Here is a 24,220-nt window from a genome sequence, read left to right as displayed (position 1 = left end):
CCTCATGTCACCTTTGGTTCTTTTGCCAATCACCTTAAATCTATGCCCTCTGGTTCGTGACCCTTCCGTCAATGGGAACAGTTTCTCTCTATCTACTCTGTCTAGACCCTTCATGATTTTGAACACCTCTATCAAATCTCCTCGTAACCATCTCTGTTCCAAGGAGAACAACCCCAGCTTCTCCAGTCTATCCACGTAACCAAACTCCCTCATCCCTGGAATCATTCTAGTAAATCTCTTCTGCACCCTCTCTAAGGCCTTCACATCTTTCCTAAAGTGGGGTGCCCAGAACTGGACACAATACTCCAGTTGTGGCCGAACCAGTGTTTTATAAAGGTTCATCATGACTTCCTTGCTTTTGTACATTATGCCTCTATTTATCAAGCCCAGGATCCCATATGCTTTTTTAACCACTTTCTCAACCTGCCCTGCCACCTTTGACAATTTGTGTGCATATACCCCAGATTTCTCTGTTCCTGTACCCCTTTTAGAATTGTGCCCTCTTGTTTATATTGCCTTTCATTCTTCCCACCGAAATGTATCACTTCGCATCTTTCTGTGTTAAAATTCATCTGCCATGTGTCCGTCCAATCCACCAGCCTGTCTATATCCTCTTGAAGTCTATCACTATCCTCCTCACTGTTTACTAAACTTCCAAGTTTTGTATCATCTGCAAATTTGGAAATTGTGCTCTGTACACCCAAGTCATTAATATATATTAATAAAAGCAGTGCTCCTAGTACCGACCCTTGGGGAACACCACTGTATACCTTTCTCCAGTCCGAAAAACAACCGTTCACCACTACTCTCTGTTTCCTGTTACTTAGCCAATTCTGTATCCATGCTGCTGCTGCCCCTTTTATTCCATGGACTTCCAATTTGATGACAAGCCTATTAAGCGGCACTTTATCAAACGCCTTTTGAAAGTCCAGGAGTCCAAGAAAGGAGCATTCACATTGTGGCCTTTCAGACTGTTAATTAGCCTGTGAATTCTTCCACTACTTCACCTTGTTCTCGGAGGGAAAAGCGCAAAGATACAAAAACAACCAACACAGTACTAACAGTTTTTAAAGCTTGGGTGGAGGGGGGGAAATAGAGAATTTAGATGCTCCCATTGTTAAGACATTTTAATATCTTCTGCTTATTAGGATTATCAGAGGGGAGGGGGAGGGAAGTGTCGAGGTCCTGAAGTGACTGGTCTGCTTATTCAGCACCACCACCCTCCCCCCAACGTGGAATGTGCAAATTTCAGTGATTTCCAGAAAGGAAAGCCTCTGCTCTGTGCGCCCCAATCCTCCGCGGCAAGTCCGAGATTGGGATTGGGAATTGCAGGTGTGAAGCCTGTACCCTGCTGCTCCATAGCACGCAAAGTCAGAACAGAGCGAGTTCTCCCTGTGTTACACCTACTGTGGCAGACTCAACATTCATTTCAATAACTTCAGACCATAACCACCGCTCTCATTTTCCATTTTATTTTGTTTTTTTTTTGTGGGACTGCGTGCGCTGGTAATGGTTCTGACGATGGGTCTTCGACCTGAAATATTTTAACTCTGTTTCTTTCTCCACAGACGCTGCCTCACTTGCTGAGCTTCTCCAGCATTTTCTGTTTTTATTTCAGATTTCCAGCATCCACAGTATTTTGCTTTTGATCTGGTAATGGTTCTGCTGCTGCCATTTACAGCTCCTCTAGACCCATCTTTTGTTTCTTTACTTCTCCCATTCCCACCCTCCTTGCCTTGCACCATCATCCCTTTTGTCATTTAATCACTCCTGCCCTCCACTCAATCAGAGACCTTCCCTTTTGTTCTTCCCCTCCCCTCACCCCCCGCCTTTCCCTGGCTCTGTACTTGCTTAAAAACTGTTAATTCTAACATATTTCAGTTCTGATGGAAGATCTTCGACCTGAAATGTTAATTCTATTTCTTTCTCCACAGATGCTGTCTGACTTTTTAAAAATTCATTCATGGGATGTGGGCGTCGCTGGCAAGGCCGGCATTTATTGCCCATCCCTAATTGCCCTTGAGAAGGTGGTGGTGAGCCATCTCCTTGAACCGCTGCAGTCCGTGTGGTGAAGGTTCTCCCACAGTGCTGTCAGGAAGGGAGTTCCAGGATTTTGACCCAGTGACGATGAAGGAACGTCGATATATTTCCAAGTCAGGACGGTGTGTGAGTTGGAGGGGAACGTGCAGGTGGTGCTGTTCCCATGCGCCTGCTGCCCTTGTCCTTCTAGGTGGTAGAGGTCACGGGTTTGGGAGGTGCTGTCAAAGAAGCCTTGGCGAGTTGCCGCAGTGCATCTTGTAGATGGTACACACTGCAGCTGCAGCCATGTTGCGCCAGAGGTGGAGGGAGTGAATGTTTAGGGTGGTGGATGGGGTGCCAATCAAGCGGGCTGCTTTGTCCTGGATGGTGTCGAGCTTCTTGAGTGTTGTTGGATCTGTACTCATCCAGGCAAGTGGAGAGTATTCCATCACACTCCTGACTTCTGCCTTGTAGATGGTGGAAAGGCTTTGGGGAGTCAGAAGGTGAGTCATTTGCTGCAGGATACCCAGCCTCTGACCTGCTCTTGTAGCCACAGTATTTATGTGGCTGGTCCAGTTTAGTTTCTGGTCAATGGTGACCCCCCAGGATGTTGATGGTGGGGGATTCGGCGATGGTAATGCCGTTGAATGTCAAGGGTAGTGTTTAAACTGTCTCTTGTTGGAGATGGTCGTTGCCTGGCACTTGTCTGGCGTGAATGTTACGTGCCACTTATCAGCCCAAGCCTGGATGTTGTCCAGGTCTTGCTGCATGCGGGCACAGACTGCTTCATTATCTGAGGGGTTGCGAATGGAACTGAGCACTGTGCAATCATCAGAGAACATCCCCATTTCTGACCTTATGATGAAGGGAAGGTCATTGATGAAGCAACTGAAGATAGTTGGGCCTAGGACACTGCCCTGAGGAACTCCTGGGGCTAAGATGATTGGCCTCCAACAACCACTACCATCTTCCTTTGTGCTAGGTATGACTCCAGCCACTAAAGAGTTTACCTCCTAATTCCCATTGAATTGCTGAGCTTTTCCAGCATTTTCTGTTTTTATTTATTATTATGGCATTCGAATAGATGGATCACTTTGCAAAAAGCCGTTAAGTCTTCAATAACTGCAAAAGATTAACTCAACCTCTAGCCTGCATTGTCCTAGGTTTAAACATACAAAAGTACTGGCCAGCACTGTACGACACAGTGGGTACAACTCTCACTTCTGAGTCAGAAGGTCATGGGTTCAAATCCTACACCTGATCTGGATTAGCACTCCCAGTGCTGTACTGAGGGAGTGCTGCACTGTCGGAGGTGCTGTCTTTTGGTTTAGACATTAAACCGAAGGCCCATCTGCCCCTCTCAGGGGGACGTAAAAGATCCCACGGCCACTATTTTGAAGAAGGGCAGGGGTGTTCTCCTTGGTGTCCTGGCCAATATTTATCCCTCAACCAACATTATCTGGTCATTTATCCCATGCGGTTTGTGGGATCTTGCTGTGCACAAATTAGCTGTTGCGTTTCCTAAATTACAAGTGACTACACTTCAAAAGTACTTAATTGGCAGTAAAGCGCTTTGGGACGTCCTGAGGTTGTGAAAGGCTCTATATAAATGTAAGTCTGTCTTTCTTTTAATCAAGAGCAGTTCGATGGGTGGTACTCACAGGGAAACACTGGACATTCCTAGAGGAAAAATTCTGTTCCGGAATTTAGTGGCAATAGTAAAAACAGAAGAATACTTTTGGCAAAGCTTCAAAGTACCATTAGATTCTACTTTTGTCTTGAAGGAGCAACCTTCAATGTACATTGTTAATATTTCTATTCTGCCTTAGCCTCAGCCACTTATAGATGAGAGTGTTGGATAAGAGGCAGTTTGATACTGTGGATCCTTGTGGATTTTGATACTGTCAATGCTTATTTGGCTCGTGCCCCTCATTTCGTTTGTGATCCCTTAAAGCCATTAAATGAGATACATCAAGTAAGTTGTCTCTGACCTGGATTGCAAATCTGCATTCGTCAATTCGCACCAAGTCCCGCTCACCCATCACCCTGTACTCGCTGAGCTACAATGGCTCTCGAATTTAAAATTCTCCTCGTGTTCAAATCCCTCGCCCTAGTTCTATCTCTGTAACCTCCTCCAGCCGTACAACCCATTCGAGAACTCTGCATCCCTCCACCTCTGGGCCTCTTGTGCATCTCCCACTTCCTTCACCCCAACATTGGCGGCCACCTAGGCCCTAAACTCTGGAATTCCCTCCTCAAACCTCTCTCTCCTCCTTTAAGACACTGCTTAAAACCTGCCTCTTTGATCGAGCGTTTGCTCACCTGTCCTAATATCTCATGTGGTTCGGTGTCAATTTTTTGTCTGATTCAGCTTCTATGAAGCATCTTGGGACATTTTACATTAAAGGCGCATTTATTGTTGAAATTTTCAAAACTGAGATTGATAGATTTTTGTTGGGCAAGGATATAAGAACATAAGAAATAGGAGCAGGAGTAGGTCATACGGCCCCTCGAGCCTGCACTGCCATTCAACAATATCATGGCTGATCTTCGACCTCAACTCCACTTTCCTGCTTGATCCCCATATCCCTCGATTCCCCTAGAGTCCAACAATCTATTGATCTCAGCCTTGAATATACTCAATGACTCAGCATCCACAGCCCTCTGGGATAGAGAATTCCAAAGATTCACAATCCTCTGAGTGAAGAAATTCCTCCTCATCCCAATCATAAATGGCCGTCCCCTTATCCTGCGACTATGCCCTCTAAACTCTCCAGCCAGGGGGAAACAACCTCTCAGCCTCTACCCTGTCAAGCCCCCTCAGAATCTTATATGTTTCAATGAGATCATCTCTCATTCTTCAAAACTCCAGACAGTGTAGGCCCATTCTACTCAACCTCTCCTTGTAGGACAACCCTCTCATCCCAGGAATTAATCTAGTGAACCTTCATTGCACCGTGTCTAAGGCAAGTATATCCTTCCTTAGATAAGGAGACTAAAACTGTATACAGTACTCCAGGTGAGCTTTCACCAAAGCCCTGTACAATTGTAATAGGACTTCCTTACTCTTGTACTCCAACCTCCTTGCAATAAAGGCCAACATGCCATTTGCCTTCCTAATTGCTTGCTGTACCTGCATGTTAACTTTTTGGGCCCAATTTTAGGGGGCAATTGCGGGTGCGTTGGGGGCGGGGGGGCTCCGAAAATCGCGGAAATCCCGCTCGGGTTCGGAAGCCGGCTCCAACCCGCCGACTTCCGAGTTTCCCAGGGACCCACCTGTGTGTACGCGGGCGACCTGTAAACGGAAGTCTCACCAGCAATTAAAGCCGGCGGGATGACAGTTAAAGAGCCAAATGTACCTCATTGAGGTCCTTAAGGCACTTTACCTGTGACAGAGTAAGTGATTAGAGCGATTTTTAACTTACCTGGGCGGCTTGCCCATCGCTTGTGAGTGAAGGGCCGGATCAGGAAAAAAGAAACTAAATAAATCACCGTGGAAGGAAGTTAAAACACAAAATGAACCTACCTTTGCACCCTGCTCCGATGTCCGATGTCTCCCTCTCTGATCTCCCCCTTTTCACCCCCCTCCGATGTCTTCCCGATCTTCCCCGCATCCCCCCTCCTCACCCCCCCGGATCCTCCCCCCTCCCCCGGATCTTCCACTACCCCGGTCTTCCAGTCCAGCGCCGGATGACGTCCCTCTCTTTTTCTCTCTCCCCCCCCCTCACATTGCAGCTCCTGACGGCAGCCAGCCTGTCAATCAGGCCGTCCGCCGGGCCCGAAACCCGGAGAGGACGTTAATAATCAGCAATCGACGTGCGATCACTTCAGAAACGGTAAGTTTTTGTTCACGCGGGTTTGCCCCGCTGCCAACCCGCCACCATTGCAAAATCGACCCCTTTGCGTTTCTTGTACGAGGACACCCAAGTCTCTCTGGACACCAACATTTAATAGTTTCTCACCATTTAAAAAAATATTCTGTTTTTCTATTCCTCCTACCGAAGTGAATATCCTCACATTTCCCCACATTATATTCCATCTGCCACCTTCTCGCCCACTCATTTAACCTGTCTACATCCCTTTGCAGATGGCATCAAGGGAAATGGATCAACGGCGGGTAAATAAAGTTGAGGTGCAGATCAGCAGTGATCTAATTGAATGGCAGAACAGGCTCGAGGGGCTGAATGGCCTCCTTCTGTTCCCATGACCATTAATGATGCTGTCGGTATGGTCATGGGGATCTGCAGTTTCCCAAGCTTATGAAGCTCTACCTAGTGGTGAAAGTGTGCAGTCGCAGGTGTGACTGGTTGAGAGGCAGCTTCAGAATGGTGATGCCCAAATAAGGAGTGCACAACATACATAGCTAATTTAATATATTAGTGGTCAATCTACCTGGGTGTTGCATGCAGGGAGTCAAGACCACATGTGGAAACTTCCTATGTTAAAGGCGCTATATAAATACAAGTTGTAGTTGTTGTAGTGGGCTTCAGGTGAAGCAAGGTTGGATGGGGAATATACTGGACAGGGTTTGTATTCATAACTCAGTCATATATTCTGTCCTTTTTTAAAAATATTTTCCTTTTATTTTTAATTCGTTCATGGGATGTGGGTGTCGCAGGCCGGCATTTATTGCCCATCCCTAATTGCCCTAGAGAAGGTGGTGGTGAGCCGCCTTCTTGAACCGCTGCAGTCCGTGAGGTGAAGGTTCTCCCACAGTGCTGTTAGGGAGGGAATTCCAGGATTTTGACCCAGCGACAATGAAGGAACGGCGATATATTTCCAAGTCGGGATGGTGTGTGACTTGGAGGGGAACGTGCAGGTGGTGTTGTTCCCATGTGCCTGCTGCCCTTGTCCCTCTAGGTGGGAGAGGTCGTGGGTTTGGGAGGTGCTGTCGAAGAAGCCTTGGTGAGTTGCTGCAGTGCATCCTGTGGATGGTACACACTGCAGCCACAGTGCGCCAGTGGTGAAGGGAGTGAATGTTTAGGGTATAGATGGGGTGCCAATCAAGCAGGCTGCTTTGTTCTGGATGCTGTCGAGCTTCTTGAGTGTTGTTGGAGCTGCACTCATCCAGGCAAGTGGAGATTATTCCATCACACACCTGACTTGTGCCTTGTAGCTGGTGGAAAGGCTTTGGGGAGTCAGGAGGTGAGTCACTCGCCACAGAATACCCAGCCTCTGACCCGCTCTTGTAGCCTCAGTATTTATGTGGCTGGTCCAGTTAAGTTTCTGGTCAATGGTGACCCCCAGGATGTTGATGATGGGGGATTCGGCGATGGTAATGCCGTTGAATGGACGAATATAACAATGCGGCTAGAGAGGATATTTGTGGCAAGTTGGTGGTTACAATTAAAAGTACCGCTGAAGAGGATAGTGAGATTCCTCAGCTTCAAGGGAAATCAGCTATCTGGAGTTTGAACTCAACCACAGATCTTCTGTTGTTTCAAAGTTGGTGCTCACCGAAAACAGTCCTGGCAGAGATAGTACTGAATAGATGCTGGTTTTTGAACCCACCATTTCAACACCTGGCAAGAGGAATATTTCCCTCTACACATTTTATGTTTTATGGTTAGGTTCTCTCTTGTTGGAGACGGTCATTGCCTGGCACGAATGGTACTTGCCACTTATCAGCCCAAGCCTGGATGTTGTCCAGGTCTTGCTACATGCGGGCACGGACTGCTTCATTATCTGAGGGGTTGCAAATGGAAGTGAACTCTATGCAATCGTCGGCGAACATCCCCATTTCTGACCTTATGATGGAGGGAAGGTCGTTGATGAAGCAGCTGAAGATGGTTGGGAAGAGGACACTGCCCTGAGGAACTCCTGAAGCAATGCCCTGGGGCTGAGATGATTGGCACGGCCACCAATGGCGGAGCGATTAAAATTGGGGATGCGCAAGAGGCCAAGAATTGGAGGAGTGCAGAGATCTGGGAGGGTTGTAGGGCTGGAGGAGGTTACAGAGATAGGGAGGGGCGAGGCCATGGAGGGATTTGAAAACAAGGATGAAATTACACGCTCTCATCAGGGGTGGTGCTGCATCACCTCCACCAGAGGGAACGTACGTGACGAGTTTACAGATGCAGCTCCCATTATAAATGTGGGCATGGGAATTTAGAACGAGGAAAAAGTTGACAGGAAGTGCACGCAGATGCAAGATCTGGAATTTTAAGATGCTGAGAGGGATGTATAACGTAGATGCCGGTTGGTTGTCTGATTTAACTGGGACTTGGAGCTGCACTTGGTGTTGATGCTCCTGGTTAAAGGAGGGGCATGGGTTGGTGGGGGGGGGGCGGGGGTTTTGGAGAAAGTAAAGAAAAAAAAATCAGCCAGGATAACTGCTGCTGATCATTCTCCTGTTGGAACGTGCACGTGTGGGGGGGCGTCAAATGATGCCCTCCATGGTCGAATAATCTGCACACGCACGCAGCCCGTGGGTGCAGTTGCAGAGGCCTGTCGGAACCAGTGAAACTATGCACTGGTGACCCAATTGGAGCAGAGTGTTCCAGTTAGCCTCAGCGTCCCCGAGAGAGATTCTGGACTATTCAATATGGACTTCTGATACCAGTTCTAAGGAAAACTAAAAAAGGATGGGCTAGAAATCCTGGAATGCTTGCTAAAACAACAAAAAAAAAAGAGTAGAATTTTGATCAAAGGGATTAACAACAAGGGATAGAGAACAGAACTGTTAAACTTGACCGGGAAGCTTGACCAATTATTATTATTATTGCTTCAAACTGTTGAAGCCTAACTGAGACTTGATGTACTTTTGTGGAGATAAGGATGAGGTTAAAGATTAGGCAGCTGCCTGGTTAGGCATTGTAAGACTGAGAGAATCTGTCATACACACTGGAAAACTGCTTTTGCATCAGCGAGAAAGATACAAAACCAGACATTTCAGCACGTTCAAGGACAGACCAGAAGTAGAACCCAAGAAGGTCAATGGGGAATTAACCCCCCAGTCTCCCGAAGCAGAAGGATTATGATACCAGGGCTAAAAGGGTTAAATTATGAGGACAGGTTGCATAGACTAGGCTTGTATTCCGTTGAGTATAGAAGATTATGGGGTGATCTAGTTGAGGTGTTTAAGATGATTAAAGGATTTGAAAGGGTGGATAGAGAGAAACTATTTCCTCTGGTGGGAGAATCCAGAACAAGGGGGGGGGGGGGGGGCAAAAGCTTAAAATTAGAGCTAGGCCGTTCAAGGGGTGATGTCAGGAAGCACTTCTTCACACAAAGGGTAGTGGAAATCTGGAACTCTCTCCCCCAAAAAGCTGTTGAGGCCGGGGATCATTGAAATATTCAAAACTGAGATTGATAGATTTTTGTTGGGTAAGGGTATTGAGGGTTACGGAACCAAGGCAGGTAGATGGAGTTAAGGTACAGTTCAGCCATGATCTAACTGAATGGTGGAACAAGCTCGAGGGGCTGAATGGCCTCCTCCTGTTCCTATGTTCCAAATTGATCATTCGGAGTATTGCGTTGAACTACTGACAAGGTTGTAAGCCTCTCTATCTGTAAAACTGTTGCGTTTTAATGTCAACAAAACCAAATTATTTAGAAAAGTTTTGAGCCTCGATTAATCCTTACCTCTGGGTACCCTAAAGAGTAAAGAGAGAGTTGGAGAAACGCTGCAACTGGGCTAAGGAGAGGGGTAAAACGTCAATAAAAGAGGCCAGCCAGGGTTCTTGTATCTAGAGGGCTCTAATATAAAGGGGAGGGTGTTTTTCTACAGCTATACAAAGCCCTGGTTAGACCACATCTGGAGTACTGTGTACAGTTCTGGGCACCGCACCTTGGAAAGGATATACTGGCCTTGGAAGGAATGCAGCTCAGATTCACCAGAATGTTACCAGGGCTCCAAGGGTTAAATTAGGGTCAAAGGGTTTATTGCAAGGGGGTTGAGTACAAGAGTAAGGAAATCTTACTACAATTGTACAGGGCTTTGGTGAGACCTCACCTGGAGTACTGTGTACAGTTTTGGTCTCCTTACCTAAGGAAGGATATACTTGCCTTGGAGGCAGTGCAATGAAGGTTCACTAGATTGATTCCTGGGATGAGAGGGTTGTCCTATGAGGAAAGATTGAGTAGAATGGGCCTATACTCTCTGGAGTTTAGAAGAATGAGAGGGGATCTCGTTGAAACATACAGGATTCTGAGGGGGCTTGACAGGGTAGATGTTGAGAGGTTATTTCCCCTGGCTGGAGAGTCTAGAATTAGGGGGCATAGTCTCAGGATAAGGGGTGGGCCATTTAAGACTGAGATGAGAAGGAATTTCTTCACTCAGAGGGTTGTGAATCTTTGGAATTCTCTATCCCAGAGGGCTGTGGATGCTCAGTCGTTGAGTATATTCAAGGCTGAGAGCGGTAGATTTTTGGACTCCAGGGGAATCAAGGGATATGGGGATCAGACGGGAAAGTGGAGTTGAGGTCGAAGATCAGCCATGATCTGATTGAATGGCGGAGCAGGCTCGAGGGGCCGTATGGCCTACTCCTGCTCCTATTTCTTATGTTCTTATTATTAGGCGAGATTACATAAACTTGTTTATAAAGCTTGTATACCCTCGAATATGGAAGGTTAAGGGGTGATTTGATTGAGGTTTTTAGGATTTTGAAAGGTACTGATAGGGTAGATGGAAGGAAACTTTTTCCGCTGGTGGGGGAGTCTAGGACAAGGGGACAGAACCTTAAAATCAGAGCCAGGCCATTCGGGAGAGAAGTCAGGAAACACTTCTTCACACAGAGGGTGATAGAAGTGTGGAACTCTCTCCCACAAAAAGCAGTAGATGCTCAATTAATAATTTTAAAATCGGAGATCGATAGATTTTTGCTAGTCAAGGGTATTAAGGGAAATGGAGCAAAGGCGGGTGGATGGAGTTGGGATACAGATCAGCCATGATCTCATTCAATGGCGGAACGGGCTCGAGGGGCTGAACGGCCTCCTCCTGCTCCTATGTTCCGACTCCTTGCCCACTAACCACTGGGGGGGGGGGAATAAAAAGTGAGGACAGCATCAGGCTCAACAGTGATGCAATGCCCCCCCCATGGTCAAATGTCCTCACTATAAGTCAGTGTCCAGGCTCACACACGAGGAGCGACCACTTGCAGGGCCTGTGCAAACATATCCCAGCAAAAATCAGCACCTCGAGGGAAAGGAGGGAATCGGCATCTCAACGAGGGGGAGCGATGGAGGACGGAACAGCGCAGAGTTCAACGCCATACCTCCCAAGGGGTCGGAATACAGTTTCACTTCACTTTCTCCGCAGTATCACTCACCTGATCGCGTATCGCGCGCATCGTGACCTTGTGTGAGTGCAGTCCCGCTACAGTTACAGACTCAGTTACTAGGGCACCCTCCCCCCCCCAACCCATCCCACCATTTAAACCCATGGGATTAAAGGAACAGTGGCAGCACGGAGACAAAATTGGCAGAAAGCGGAGACTAGTGGTGAACGGTTGTTTTTCAGATTGGACGGAAGTGTACAGTGGTGTTCCCCAGGGGTCAGTCAGTATTAGAACCACTCCCCTTTTCGATATATATTAATGACTTAGACTTGGGTATAGAGGGTATAATTTCAAAGTTTGCTGATGACACGAAACTCGGAAATGTAGTAAACAGCGAGGAGGATGGTAACAGACTTCAGGAGGTCATAGACAGACTGGTGAAATGGGCAGACGCATGGCAGATGAAATTTAATGCAGAGAAGTGTGAAGCGATACATTTTGGTAGGAAGAATGAGGAGAGGCAATATAAACTAAATGGTACAATTTTAAAGGGGGTGCAGGAACAGAGAGACCTGGGGGTATATGTACACAAATCTATGAAGATGGCAGGACAAGTTGAAAAGGCTGTTAAAAAAGCATACAGGATCCTGGGCTTTATAAATAGAGGCATTGAGTACAAAATCAAGGAAGTCATGCTGATTTCCAGTGGCGGGAGGATACAGCTTTATGATAATTGGCAAAAGAACCGGTAATTCGGCCCATCGTGCCTGTGCCGGCTCCTTGAAAGAGCTATCCAATTAGTTCCACTCCCCTGCTCTTTCCCCATAGCCCTGTAAATGCTTCCCTTTCAATTACATATCCAATTCCCTTTTGAAAGTTATTACTGAATCTGCTTCCACCGCCCTTTCAGTCAGTGCATTCCAGATCATTACAACTCGCTGTGTGAAGAAATGTCTTTGGGCTCGATTTTCGCACCCCCGAGCGGGTGCGATCGCGGCGGGGGGCTGCGAAAATCGGGGATTCCCGGGGCGGGTCTGGAGCCTGGCTCCAACCCGCCCGCTTCCGGGTTCCCCAGTGACGCGCTGACATGCGCGCGCAGCCCCCGCATATGGTGCCACTTAAAGTACTCATTAAAGTATTTCAGGTCGTTCACCGATCTGATTAACATAACATTTTAGGAGGGGTGGGATTTTGCAATGAACTGAGACGGTTTCCCGTACTGGGGGAAACACTCCCAGTTCAAATGGACGTGTTGCAGCCATCAGCCTGTGGCAGCTGCAAAGGTCCATTTGACAGGTCGGGGGGAGGGAGACCCTCACTCATTGCAGGAGGCCACTCTGTCACTTTAGACAAAGTTTGGCCTCCACCACCCTCCTCCTAACAATAAAATTCACCAACTTGCACACTTATCCTGGTGTCCAGACACATGTACCTACCTTGCAGACCCCCCTCAAATGTACATCTTCCGGATGGGGGCCGCCGTAGCTGCAGTCATGACCTCCTCGGAGGACGAACAGCATCACCAGCCACGCCGTTCACCTCTGACACGTGGAGCTCCACAACACAGTGCTGTGACACATCCACCTGCACAGCAGGAGGGAGGGCAAAGGCAGAGAGAGATGCGTCGCAGAGGGCACTACCCTCGCCACAGGGTCCACAGACCGAGGCGCAGCTTCCTGGACCTCTGAGCAGCAGTGCACACGGAGGCTCAGAGTCACTCGACATGTAGTCGTGGACATCTGCAGCCTCATTCATGCCGAGCTGCTCCCGGCTGGCCCGGGCACCACCTTCCTACCTGTCGCTGTCAAAGTCACCACTGCCCTCAACAACTTCTCCTCCACATCCTTCCAGGGTGCCACCGGGGACATCGCCGACGTCTCTCAGTCGTCTGCACAAAAGAGCCCTGCAAATACACCTACACCCACTCTGCAGTGACACAATGGGTGGCATCAGTTGTGGGTCTTCATAGTGATCCTCAGGAAAGGGCATTATTGCACAATCCAGACAAGATTCGCACAGGCGTGGCAGTAGTGGTGCCAATATAATATGTGATGTGAGTTGATCAGAAATTAAATATAGGTAAATTCCATGACAAACCCTCAAACACCCTTGTGCATCCCCTTCATGCTCACGACACGTTTGCCTTACGCTTCCCACTGCACATATGTGATGCATGCCCTGTAGCTGCAGCACAGGTGGTGGCAGGTTGAGTGAGGCTGACCATGAAAGAGATGCATGAGAGGGTGAGTATGAGATAGAGCCATGAGATTGTATGAGGATTGGGTTGAGTGGTAGTGGCGGGATGAGTACTGGCGAGGTGAGTAAGTGCAGGTAAGATGAGGATGAGGTTTGAGTGGGTGTGAGGGGTGATGTGACAGAGTAGTGTTGGCAGTGCAGAAGGAGATGTGGGGAGGGGGCAGTGATGTGGCAGATGGAGTGTAGGGGAATGAGTAAGTGTACTCACTTTGGCTGACCTACTTAGGTTATTGAAGCGCCTCCTGCACTGTATGCAGGTGGGCGATATGTTGGTGGTGCTGGTGACCTCTGTCACCTCGAGCCAGGCCTTCTTGGTGGCAGAGGCAGCCGCTTCATCCCGCACGCCGGGTAGAAGATCTCTGTCCTCCCTCTCCACCTCACCCCATCCAATAATACCTGGAGTGAGGCATCATTAAACTTGGGAGCAGCCTTCCCCCTGGGCTGCTCTATGCTGTAATTTTTCCTATTTCCTGCAGCATCAGTCAGTGGAGGACTGCCCCTTTAAATAGGGCTCCTCCAGCTGACAGTCTATGCTGCGCATGCGCAGTCCGCCCGCTGCGCAGCTTTCCAGCGCGAAATCCAGAAGAACAGGTAAGTGGATCCAATTAGCCTGCGATTCCGTGCGGAGCACCCCGATTTCACTGGGCGCGTTACCCACGCGCCCAGTCGACCCCCCGCCGCGAACCCGCTGCTCTCCGAATATCGGGCCCTTTATCTCCCCTCTGGTTCTTTTGCCAATCACCTTAAATCTGTGTCCTCTGGTTACCGACCCTCCTGCCACTGGAAACAGTTTCTCCTGATTTACTCTATCAAATCCCTTCATCATTTTGAACACCTCTATCAAATCTCCCCTTAACCTTCTCGGCACTGAGGAGAACAATCCCAGCTTCTCCAGTCTCTCCATTAACTTTTGGGGTTTTTTTTCAATGTGGTACTTGGGCTGCATGTGGCAAGTGTATGAATTCAAAGGGTCCGTTGCATCCCACCAGGTCACGTGGCTCAACCTGGTGACGTTTCATCAAGTGGATGACATGCATTTCCATTATTACACAGAAAAATGCACGTCTTATTATCTAATTGTTACTGCAATGCCTTGAACCCTGGGGGAAGCAGAAATACCAAACGTCACTCAACATCAGTGACAGCCACTGATTGTGGCTTCAAAATGTAAACCACTTGGATTTACAACTCTGTCAATCTGATTCGCAAGTGCCAATTTTTATAAACACATGTGGGGAATTTTTTTTCTTTAAACCCAGCGAGTTGTTATGATCTGGAATGCACTGCCTCAAAGGGTAGTGGAGGCAGATTCAATAATAACTTTCAAAAGAGAATTGGAAAAACATACACTTGAAAAGGAAACATTTGGCAGGGCTGTGGGGAGGGGCAGTGGGACTAAGATTCCAAGATTTTAAGTCAGGGTCTCGGGAAAGTCCCTGGCTATCGCCCAGAGCCTGGTTTAGAATCTTTACTGGTGATTCATTCCTTCATTTTCATATTTCCCTGGCATTCATTTCTCTTTTTTCCCCTGCAGGGTGTTGTCTGGTAAACTGGAATGAATGCGTGCAGTCACAACCCAGCTGCAAATGGGACACAGGGTCAATGTGGAGTAGTGTAACTGAGGGATTTAAACTTGATGGGAAAGTGGGTAAATACTTACAGTTGCATCTGAGCTCAGATAAGCACAATGCTGGGATGCCAACACTAGAGCACGGTCCAACTCCTGGCCGATCAATAACTTCCCCCCCCCCCCCCCCCCCCCGCAAGGTATAACCTCTGGACCGTTGCTCTACAGCAAGTTCCACTCTGCTCTGCCGAACATTACCTTACGTTTCACCAGGTTTTTCCCGCCTTCCCTTGAATTGACTCGTGCTGCGGTAGAGTTCCACAGGTGCGAGTAACTCCCTCTAGTACCTCTCTCCAGTGGTCATTCTTTACAAGACAGCCTGGACGGTGAGTGCCAGCAGGCTATTCAACTGGGGGAGGACAGTGATTTACAGCCACGCCCGATCTGGTCCTCATCCATCATGACGGTAATCAAGAGCAGGAACTCTGGTCATTTTATGCCCCCCTCCTCCGGGTGCTGAGGACAAACAGTAACATTCCTACCTCTGACGCCCCCCCACCCCACCGACCCCGCAGCTGATACCAGCCATCTCGTACCTAGGCTTGATCCCGGCCCGTATGGCTCAGTGTCATGCTAGTACGCAGGACCTATAGCAGGCCGAGAGATCTGAGCAGTCAGCTAGAACGTTTTGCAATCTCCTCCTCCCTCTGCCCCATAGGCAAGTCCTCAGCTTCCACTGATGAAAACGCACAGCCGCACGAGGAGATCAGGAACTCCCCAGAGAAGGGGAATGGACAGAAAGCCGCATCGGACCCGTCTGCCCTCTCAGGTGGACGGGAAAGATCCTGCGGCACCATTTCAAAGAAGAGCTGGGGAGTTCTCCCCGGTGTCCTGGGCCAATATTTATCCCTCAACCAACATCATTAAAAAAAAACAGGTCAGCTGGTCATTTATTTCATTGCTGTCTGTGGGATCATGCTGTGTGCAAATTGACTGACACATTTCCTATATTGCAACAGTGACTACATTTCAAAGAGTACTTCACTGGCTGTGGGACGTCATGAAGTTGTGAAAGGCGCTATAGAAATGCAAGTTCCTTCTTTCACCCAGTAAACAGAAGCCTTGACGCTGCTCTGTCAGTGAATCCACAAGTAAACCTCCCCCAACCAGCGTGCAGACCTTCAAACCCGAGGCATGTTTATCGCAAGACAACTACGGATGAGGAATGCGTTTCAGCCCATCTTAATTCATCCATCCAGAAAGACTCTACATTCCCCCCATTGTAGCATCCAATTGTTTCTTAAATGATTCCAGGGTTTTCATCCCCACTACTCTATCCTGGAATTCCAGTCCATGTACTGACCATTCCCGGAATGAAGAAGAATGTCCTTGTCTTTCAGGAGAGGATATATTGAGTTTGGAGCGGGCGCTGCACCAGAATGATACCGGGGTATAATTGGGAGGACAGTCTGCATAAACTTGGCTTGTATTCTCTAGAGTTTAGAAGGTCGAGGGGTGATCTGATTGAGGTGTTTAAAATGATGAAGGGTTTCAATTGTGTAGACAGAGAGAAACTATTTCCTCTAATGGGGGAATCTTAAAATTAGAGCTAGGCCGTTCAGGAGTGAAATCAAGAATCCTTCTTCCACGCAAAGGGGAGTGATGGAAATCTGGAACTCTCTCCCCTAAAAGGCTGTGGATGCTGGGGGTCAATTGGAGCTTTCGAGACTGAGAGCGACGGATTTCTGTCGGGCAAGGGTTATCGATCGACGGATAGATTGCTGTCGGGCAAGGGTTATCGATCGACGGATAGATTGCTGTCGGGCAAGGGTTATCGATCGACGGATAGATTGCTGTCGGGCAAGGGTTATCGATCGACGGATAGATTGCTGTCGGGCAAGGGTTATCGATCGACGGATAGATTGCTGTCGGGCAAGGGTTATCGATCGACGGATAGATTGCTGTCGGGCAAGGGTTATCGATCGACGGATAGATTGCTGTCGGGCAAGGGTTATCGATCGACGGATAGATTGCTGTCGGGCAAGGGTTATCGATCGACGGATAGATTGCTGTCGGGCAAGGGTTATCGATCGACGGATAGATTGCTGTCGGGCAAGGGTTATCGATCGACGGATCGATTGCTGTCGGGCACGGGTTATCGATCGACGGATCGATTGCTGTCGGGCAAGGGTTATCGATCGACGGATAGATTGCTGTCGGGCAAGGGTTATCGATCGACGGATAGATTGCTGTCGGGCAAGGGTTATCGATCGACGGATAGATTGCTGTCGGGCAAGGGTTATCGATCGACGGATAGATTGCTGTCGGGCAAGGGTTATCGATCGACGGATAGACTTCTGATGGGCATGGGTTATCGATCGATAGATTTTTGTTAGCTTTGCAGGGCTGTGGGGAAAGGGCCGGGGGGGGGGGGGGGTGGATTTGGGACTAATTGGATAGCTCTTTCAAAGAGCCAGCACAAGCACGACGGGCCGAATGGCCTCCTCCTCCTGTGCTGTATGATTCTGTGAATCACTTGGAAACCAGGCCGAACCCCATTTCTAGAAGCTTCACCAGAACAGTGCCCTTTTAAGAGGGGAGAGAAGCAATGCCAGGAAATTGTGAGATCATCCTTATTGGCAAAGTGTGTCGGGAGACCGAGTTGGGTAATCTCCCTTCATCCACCTATGCCCGACTTAAATACAGGGTTGATCACATCTGGTTGGACATCGTCCTGGAGGTCTCATCACATGACTTCCAGCATCTAACCACCCCGCCCGGTCAAACGTCTCCAACATATTTATAACTAAGTTATTATGATCTGCCTGAAAGGGCAGTGGAAGCAGATTCAATAGTAACTTTGATAATGGGAATTGGATAAATACACGAAGGGGAGAAAATTTGCAGGGCGATGGGGAAAGAGCAAGGGGGGGGAGGGGGGGGTGGGGAGAGTTGGGACTAACTAGATAGCTCTTTCAAAGAGCCAGCACAGGCACAATGGGCCGAATGGCCTCTGTGTGCTGCAAGATTCTACGATAATAAACTAAAATGTTCAAAGAAAAGGACAAAAAAAACACACCATTTTAAAAAAAAACGCCCCTATGATTTTTCTCCTGGGTGTTGCTCGCAGCAGTGTCTTTAATTCCTGGAGACACCGGGAACAATCTCGGAGAGTTGGCAACCCTACTTAAACCACGGCCCCGTTTTTAAACTTAACCCCTCCCGGTGGGAGCAGGGCGGGTTCAAGTCGGACACCCGTTTTATGCCCCCCCCCCCACCCCCGCCATGATTTACACCCCATTGAAGTTCGGGCGGGCTCAGGTTAAAATTGAGGCACAAGTGCGGGCTTGGGGTCAGTGTCGTAACGTCACAAGAGATGTCGAATGAACTCGTAGCGTCGGCCCACAGCCCAAACCAGGCCTCCCACCGTCCACCCGCTCCCATCTCAACAGTTAGGAGGAATGGTTAGCTCCATATACGTATAAAAAAAAGTTAACAATTTTCAAAAAACGTTACCAGCCGATAAGGAAACTTGCATTTTGAAGGACAGTGATGTTTTTTTTGTGTAATTTACAGGCGATCAACTCTCACAAATTTGGCGAGGTCAAGTGATGTCACGGTCTCCAGCCCTGCAGAGTATTATCTAGTCATGCGTAAACACAAGCAAGACTGCAGTCTCACACTGCAGTGCACTGTGCCAGTTGATATCCAGCAGTTCTCCAGCTACAACAACAGAAAATAGCGCCTTTAACATAAGTAAAACGTCCCAAGGCGCTTCACAGGAGCGTAATCAACTTAAAATTTGACACCACGCCACATAAGGAGACATTAGGACAGGTGAGGTCAAAGAGGTAGGTTTTAAGGAGTGTCTTAAAAAAGGAGCAGAGAGAGGTAGAGAGGCGGAGAGGTTGGGCCTCCGTTCAAGGAAGAAGCGGAGGGCCCGCAGGCCGACCTGGTGGGGGATGGAGGTGTAGAGGGACCGGACGTCCGTGGTGAAAAGGAGACGGTTAGGGGCCGGTGAACCGGAAACGGTTAGAGTGGCGGAGGGTGTCGGAAGGCTCGCGGATGTAGGTCGGAAGAGACTGGACAAGGGGAGAAAAAAAAAAGTCGCGATAGGAGGAAGTAAGTTCCGTGGGGCAAGAACAGGCTGAAACGATGGGACTCCCGGGGCAGTCCTGTTTGTGGATCTTGGGGAGGAGGTAGAAGCAGGCTGTCCCTCCAAGGAGATTTTAGGACAGGTGACCAAAAGCTTGGTCAAAGAGGAAGGTTTTAAGGAGAGTCTCAAAGGAGGAGAGAGAGAGGAAGGGAGGCAGAGGGGTTTAGGGAGGGAATTCCAGAGCTTAGGGCCGAGGCAGCTGAAGGCAGTGGTGGAGCGATGAAAATTGGGGATGCGCAAGAGGCCAGAATTGGAGGGGCGCGGAGATCTCGGAGGGCTGTAGGTAATGGAGTTAAACCCTGGGATACAAGTCTGAAGCTGCAAACGTAGTACTTATAAGACAGCCCAGGAGCTACGTGTAGCCCATCTACCCTTCACTGGAGACCTCCTGGTCCTTTTGATTCTGGGTCTCCACTCACAGCCTGACGATAGGACGCTTACCACACTGCAATTCGGTGCCGGTCCCTCTTGTTTTCTGGCTAGGAGGTTGCCGTTAGGAGTTAGGGCTACCCATGAGGCTGGGCTACCCCAGCTCCACAATGACTGAAAAGAAGTCCATTTAATAGAGCAAGCGGATCTGTATGTTTCATTTTTCCACCCTTCTTGCGAGGAGGTGCCTGGTTCCCACTCGCCAGCCGCTCACAGTGACGCGCGTGGAATCGGGGGGCTCGCCCCGCGCGTGTTTGGGGAGGAGAAACGGGGGGGGGGGTAAGGGGGAACAAAACGCAGGGGCGGAGCCACTCCCAACACTCGGTGGCGCCACACATTACAACATTCTGCAGAACGGCCCCCCAGCTGGGAACGCGGCCCTTGACAAAAGTTAATTGTTAATCTAGAAGAATCTGCATTCATACAGCACCGTTTACACCATTCGGCATATCCCAAAGCGCTTCATAGCCAATGAAGCACTAGACTGTAGTCACTGTTGTAATGTAGGAAACGCAGCAGCCAATTTGCGCACAGCAAGCTCCCACCAACAGCAATGAGATAAATGTCCAGATCATCTGAGGGAGGGATGTTGACCAGGACACAGAGGAGAACTCGGCTGCTCTGCTTCGAAATAGCGGACGTGGGATCTTTTCCATCCACCTGAACAGGTAGATGGGGGCACCTCTTCAATGTCTTATCCGAAAGGTGGCACCTCCAGCAATACAGCACGAGGTAAGCCTAGCTAACGTGTTCAAGTCCTGGAGCAGGGCTCAAACCCACAACCTTCTAACTCAGAAACAAGAGTAATACCAACTGAGCCAAACTGACGTGACCATTACTCAACCGTGACTGCCGGATTGGATCCATCACATCGAGTTACATCGAAACTACAGCACAAAAACAGGCCATTCGGCCCAACTGGTCTAAGCTGGTGTTCGTGCTCCACATGAGCCTCCTCCCTCACTCACCTAACCCGATCAGCATATCCTTCCATTACTTTCTCCCTCGTGTGCTTATTTAGCTTCCCCTTAAATGCATCTACTCCTTGCAGTAGCATGTTCCACATTCTCACCACTCTCTGGGTAATGAAGTTTCTCCTGAATTCCCTATTGGATTTATTAGCGACTATCTTATATTTATGACCTCTAGTTTTGGACTCCTCCCCGTCTACCCTATCAAACACTATCGTTATCTTAAAGACCTCTATCAGGTCACCCCCTCAGCCTTCTCTTTTCTAGAGAAAACAAAGAGTCCCAGCTTGTTCAGTCTTTCCTGATGTCCTATGGTATTTCATCATCTAGGTCTGTACTTATCTTAAATGACCTTTAATTCCAGTTACTCATCCTGGGAAAAGATTTACCCCCTCGGTGAAGCTGCTGCCTTGTAATTCACTACTCTTATTATAGAGTAGATACAAGCAGTGGAATGACCCCTGCCGACCACACTGGGCGAGAAATAGGAAAACAGCCAATAAACACTGGTGATCCTCCCACCAGTGATGGAATCGGACTTCAGGTCCTGCGTGACAAAGTCAACGACACCCATCGTCGCACAACACGACTCTCACCTTCAAAAGACAAGCCGACCTCTAGCATCAAAGAACTGGGATGGTCACCTCTAGCCCAGTCCAACGCCAGGTGGGGATAGGGGTGCTTTAAAAAAGAAACCACTGAGCACTTCCTCCGACAGATGTGCGCGTGTCAACAAAAAAAAGAAGGGCCCACTCGAACATCTAGCTGGTGCCTCTTCTTTTAAAAAAAAATTAAAATCGAGAAAATCCTGCTTTCAATTGGCTCTACGCGTCCACAAGCTAAGCCCCTCTTCCCCAGGCTTCAGTTTCAATCCAGGTCTGCCAACCCTCTTGCCCCTTGGGATCAGTTGTGCAACCTTTGGAAGCTGATGTTTTTCCCGGTGTAATCTAACGCTGAGTAATAACAGGACCATAGAGAGAGAGAGAGAGACAGAGAGAGAGTTTCGCTGAGATGAAGCGGAAGACCACAGTGTTAATAAGAGACGCCAGAGAGGCAGCGGGGTGGGTCGGGGGAAGGCTGCCATTGGCCTCAGCATCCCCCGGGCCATGAAGCCCACGTTGTTCCCTCCTCCCGGACGACCAAAATACTTACCGTCCAGCCTCGCGTGAAAAAACTTGTTGGGGAATGAACTGGAGGCTTCTGACTACCGCTCGTGTGAGACCATAGCTCAGCAAGGAATTGGCACCTTTAGGGTCTGGGAGGAGGAGGAGGAGGAGGAGGAGGGGGGGGGGGGGGGAAGAGGGAACTGAAGCAAGAAGCTTAGAAACTAGTATTTTAAAACACTGATTGCCCTGGCGCTTTTTGATGTCTGATGAATTCACGCCAGAATTCCAAACTTTGGTGGAAGAGACAAGACTGAAACGTTTCGTACTGAACGCACTGCCTGAAAGGGGCGGTGGGAGCAGATTCAATAGTGACGTTCAAAAGGGGAATTGGATTACAGAGTCGAAACGGAAAGATTTGGAGGGCTACGGGAAAAGAGCAGGGGGGGGGGGGGGGGGGGGGGGAGTGGGACAAATTGGACAGCTCTCTCAAAGAGCCGGCACCGGCACGATGGGCCGAACGGCCTCCTCCGGTGCCGTAGTATTCTATGAATGGCGGTAGACGTTTGGTAATTAAATACACACGTGTGGTTGGAACAGAATCGCTGTAGCCACAAGTTGCGGCCAGTCAGTGATTTCTGTTGGACAACACCGATCCACGCCCATCGAAAGAACATTTCTTCCGTCGATGGCCCCCGGGCATAGTTGGGAGTGGCCGAGCCCTACAGAGCACCGCAGTCCTGCGGTTCAATCCCCAGTCCGTGCTGAGCTTGCTGGTTTCAGCTGGGCCGCTGGCCGGATGTTGGGGGGGTGGTGATTTTTTTTTTTAAAAAACGTATTTCTTCTCGGGACACGGTCGACGCAGTCACGGCTGCGTTTATTGACCATCCCTCATTGCCTTCCGATTTTGACATCATGGGTTAGAAAAGGTAGGGGGACGGCAGGAAACAGCTGGTGTTCCCAGTCCCGATGGTGATCCACTCACTATTGCAGGCGAGTTTGAACAGGGTCGGGCTCGGCTGTGACACACACGTACACACACACTCATGCGCAAACACCCTGTCAACACTCACCGCCTAGGCTGACACATGAAGAATGGCAATTTGGAACAGGGTGTGTTGGAGGGGGTGTGTGTGCGTGCGTGTGCGTGTGCGTGTGCGTGTGAGAGAGAGGAGGGATTGACAGGCACTGGGGAACTATAACAACAACAAACTACTTGCATTTATTTATACAGTCCCTTTAATGCAGTAAAACGTCCCAAGACGCTTCACATGAGCGATTTTCACATAAAATTTGACACCGAGCCACGCAAGGAGATATTAGGACAGGTGACCAAAAGCTCGGTCAAAGAGGTAGATTTTAAGGAGCGTCTTAAAGGAGGAGGAGAGAGAGGTGGAGAGGCGGAGAGGTTTCGGGTGGGAATAACCCTAGCAAGGACTCAGTGCCTTCAGGAGAAAAGGATGGTAGAATTATTCAGGGGTGGGGAGTGAATAAAAACAGAATTCCTTGGTGCATCAAGATTCTCGGGACAAAAATTGGGAATCCACAAAACACAAATGGTCATCGTCATCACATATTGAAGAAAAATAAACACGCACATACCTAATACAGGACATACCTGAAATGCATGATTTCAGCCTCCTCCTGATAAGTCAAAGTCATTTCTTTCCCCCCACTAACAAATGTGATTTATCCAGTGATATGAACATAAATTACAGGAAAGTGGAAATTAATGCTTAAAAGAAAAACTGATTTATCAGATAACTGGAATTAAGCAACTTCGAATTGAGGAGCAGACTGCAATCCCCAACACTGTAAGTGTTATAAATTCAGATGTGCATAAAATATCTAAATACATGTAAAATTACAAACCCATATATATTGAAATAAAGATCAACACACAAGTATCTAAGGTACTGAATACTCTTCTGTTAATTCAAGGAGCCAATTAATTTTTTTTTTAAGAAATGCAATTCTGCAAATTGCCAAATAAAGAAAAGCTAAATGCAGATTTAAGTTTTTAAAAATAAGCATCATGCATGTTTTATAAATGGATCTGACAGTTGTAGGCTGCCCCTCTTACCTGTTTTGCCTGTACAGACTGCACAAACTCTGCCCTTGGCTTGTTCTCTCACTGACTGGGAGACGACTGCACACCGCCACCTAGCTTTATAGCGCACCCCAACCTACCTTTACTATCGACGCCTGTCAATCAGTGCTGACTGACGGCCCCAGCCGGCCAATCGAGGCGCAGCTCGCCCGGCTGGCGCGATCGGAAGCGCGGCGCTCGGCCAATCGGCGGGCGGCGGGCGGATTGTGGGCGGCAGCGCTCGCTTTTTGTGAATGGGGGTCCGGGAATGGTGTGAGCGGGCCCGTCATCTGGCGAGAGGAGTCGGCGACCAATCGCAGCGCAGGCGCACCATCCTCCCGAGCCTCGAACGGCTCGAATGCAGTGGTCGCCTTGGAGACGGTTGCCCCAGGCAACCAAATGAGGCCTATAT

The 24,220-nt window shown here is 48.8% G+C and overlaps 2 protein-coding genes across 3 annotated transcripts in view; one reads left to right on the top strand and one right to left on the bottom strand.

Moving 5' to 3' along the window:
* Positions 1 to 23,871, bottom strand: part of hmgcs1 (3-hydroxy-3-methylglutaryl-CoA synthase 1 (soluble)) — an 80,613-nt gene extending 56,742 nt beyond the window's left edge. The window contains exon 1 of the mRNA XM_067982394.1: positions 23,803 to 23,871. The gene's annotated coding sequence lies outside the window, so the exon portion shown is untranslated. The remainder of the gene's footprint in view (positions 1 to 23,802) is intronic.
* LOC137320706 (polymeric immunoglobulin receptor-like) overlaps positions 1 to 24,220 on the top strand; it is a 788,493-nt gene that overhangs the window by 625,944 nt on the left and 138,329 nt on the right. The window lies entirely within an intron of this gene.

The sequence above is a fragment of the Heptranchias perlo genome, chromosome 4 (assembly GCF_035084215.1).
Source record: "Heptranchias perlo isolate sHepPer1 chromosome 4, sHepPer1.hap1, whole genome shotgun sequence".
Classification (NCBI taxonomy): domain Eukaryota; kingdom Metazoa; phylum Chordata; class Chondrichthyes; order Hexanchiformes; family Hexanchidae; genus Heptranchias; species Heptranchias perlo.
This window is presented reverse-complemented; position numbering and strand designations above follow the sequence as displayed.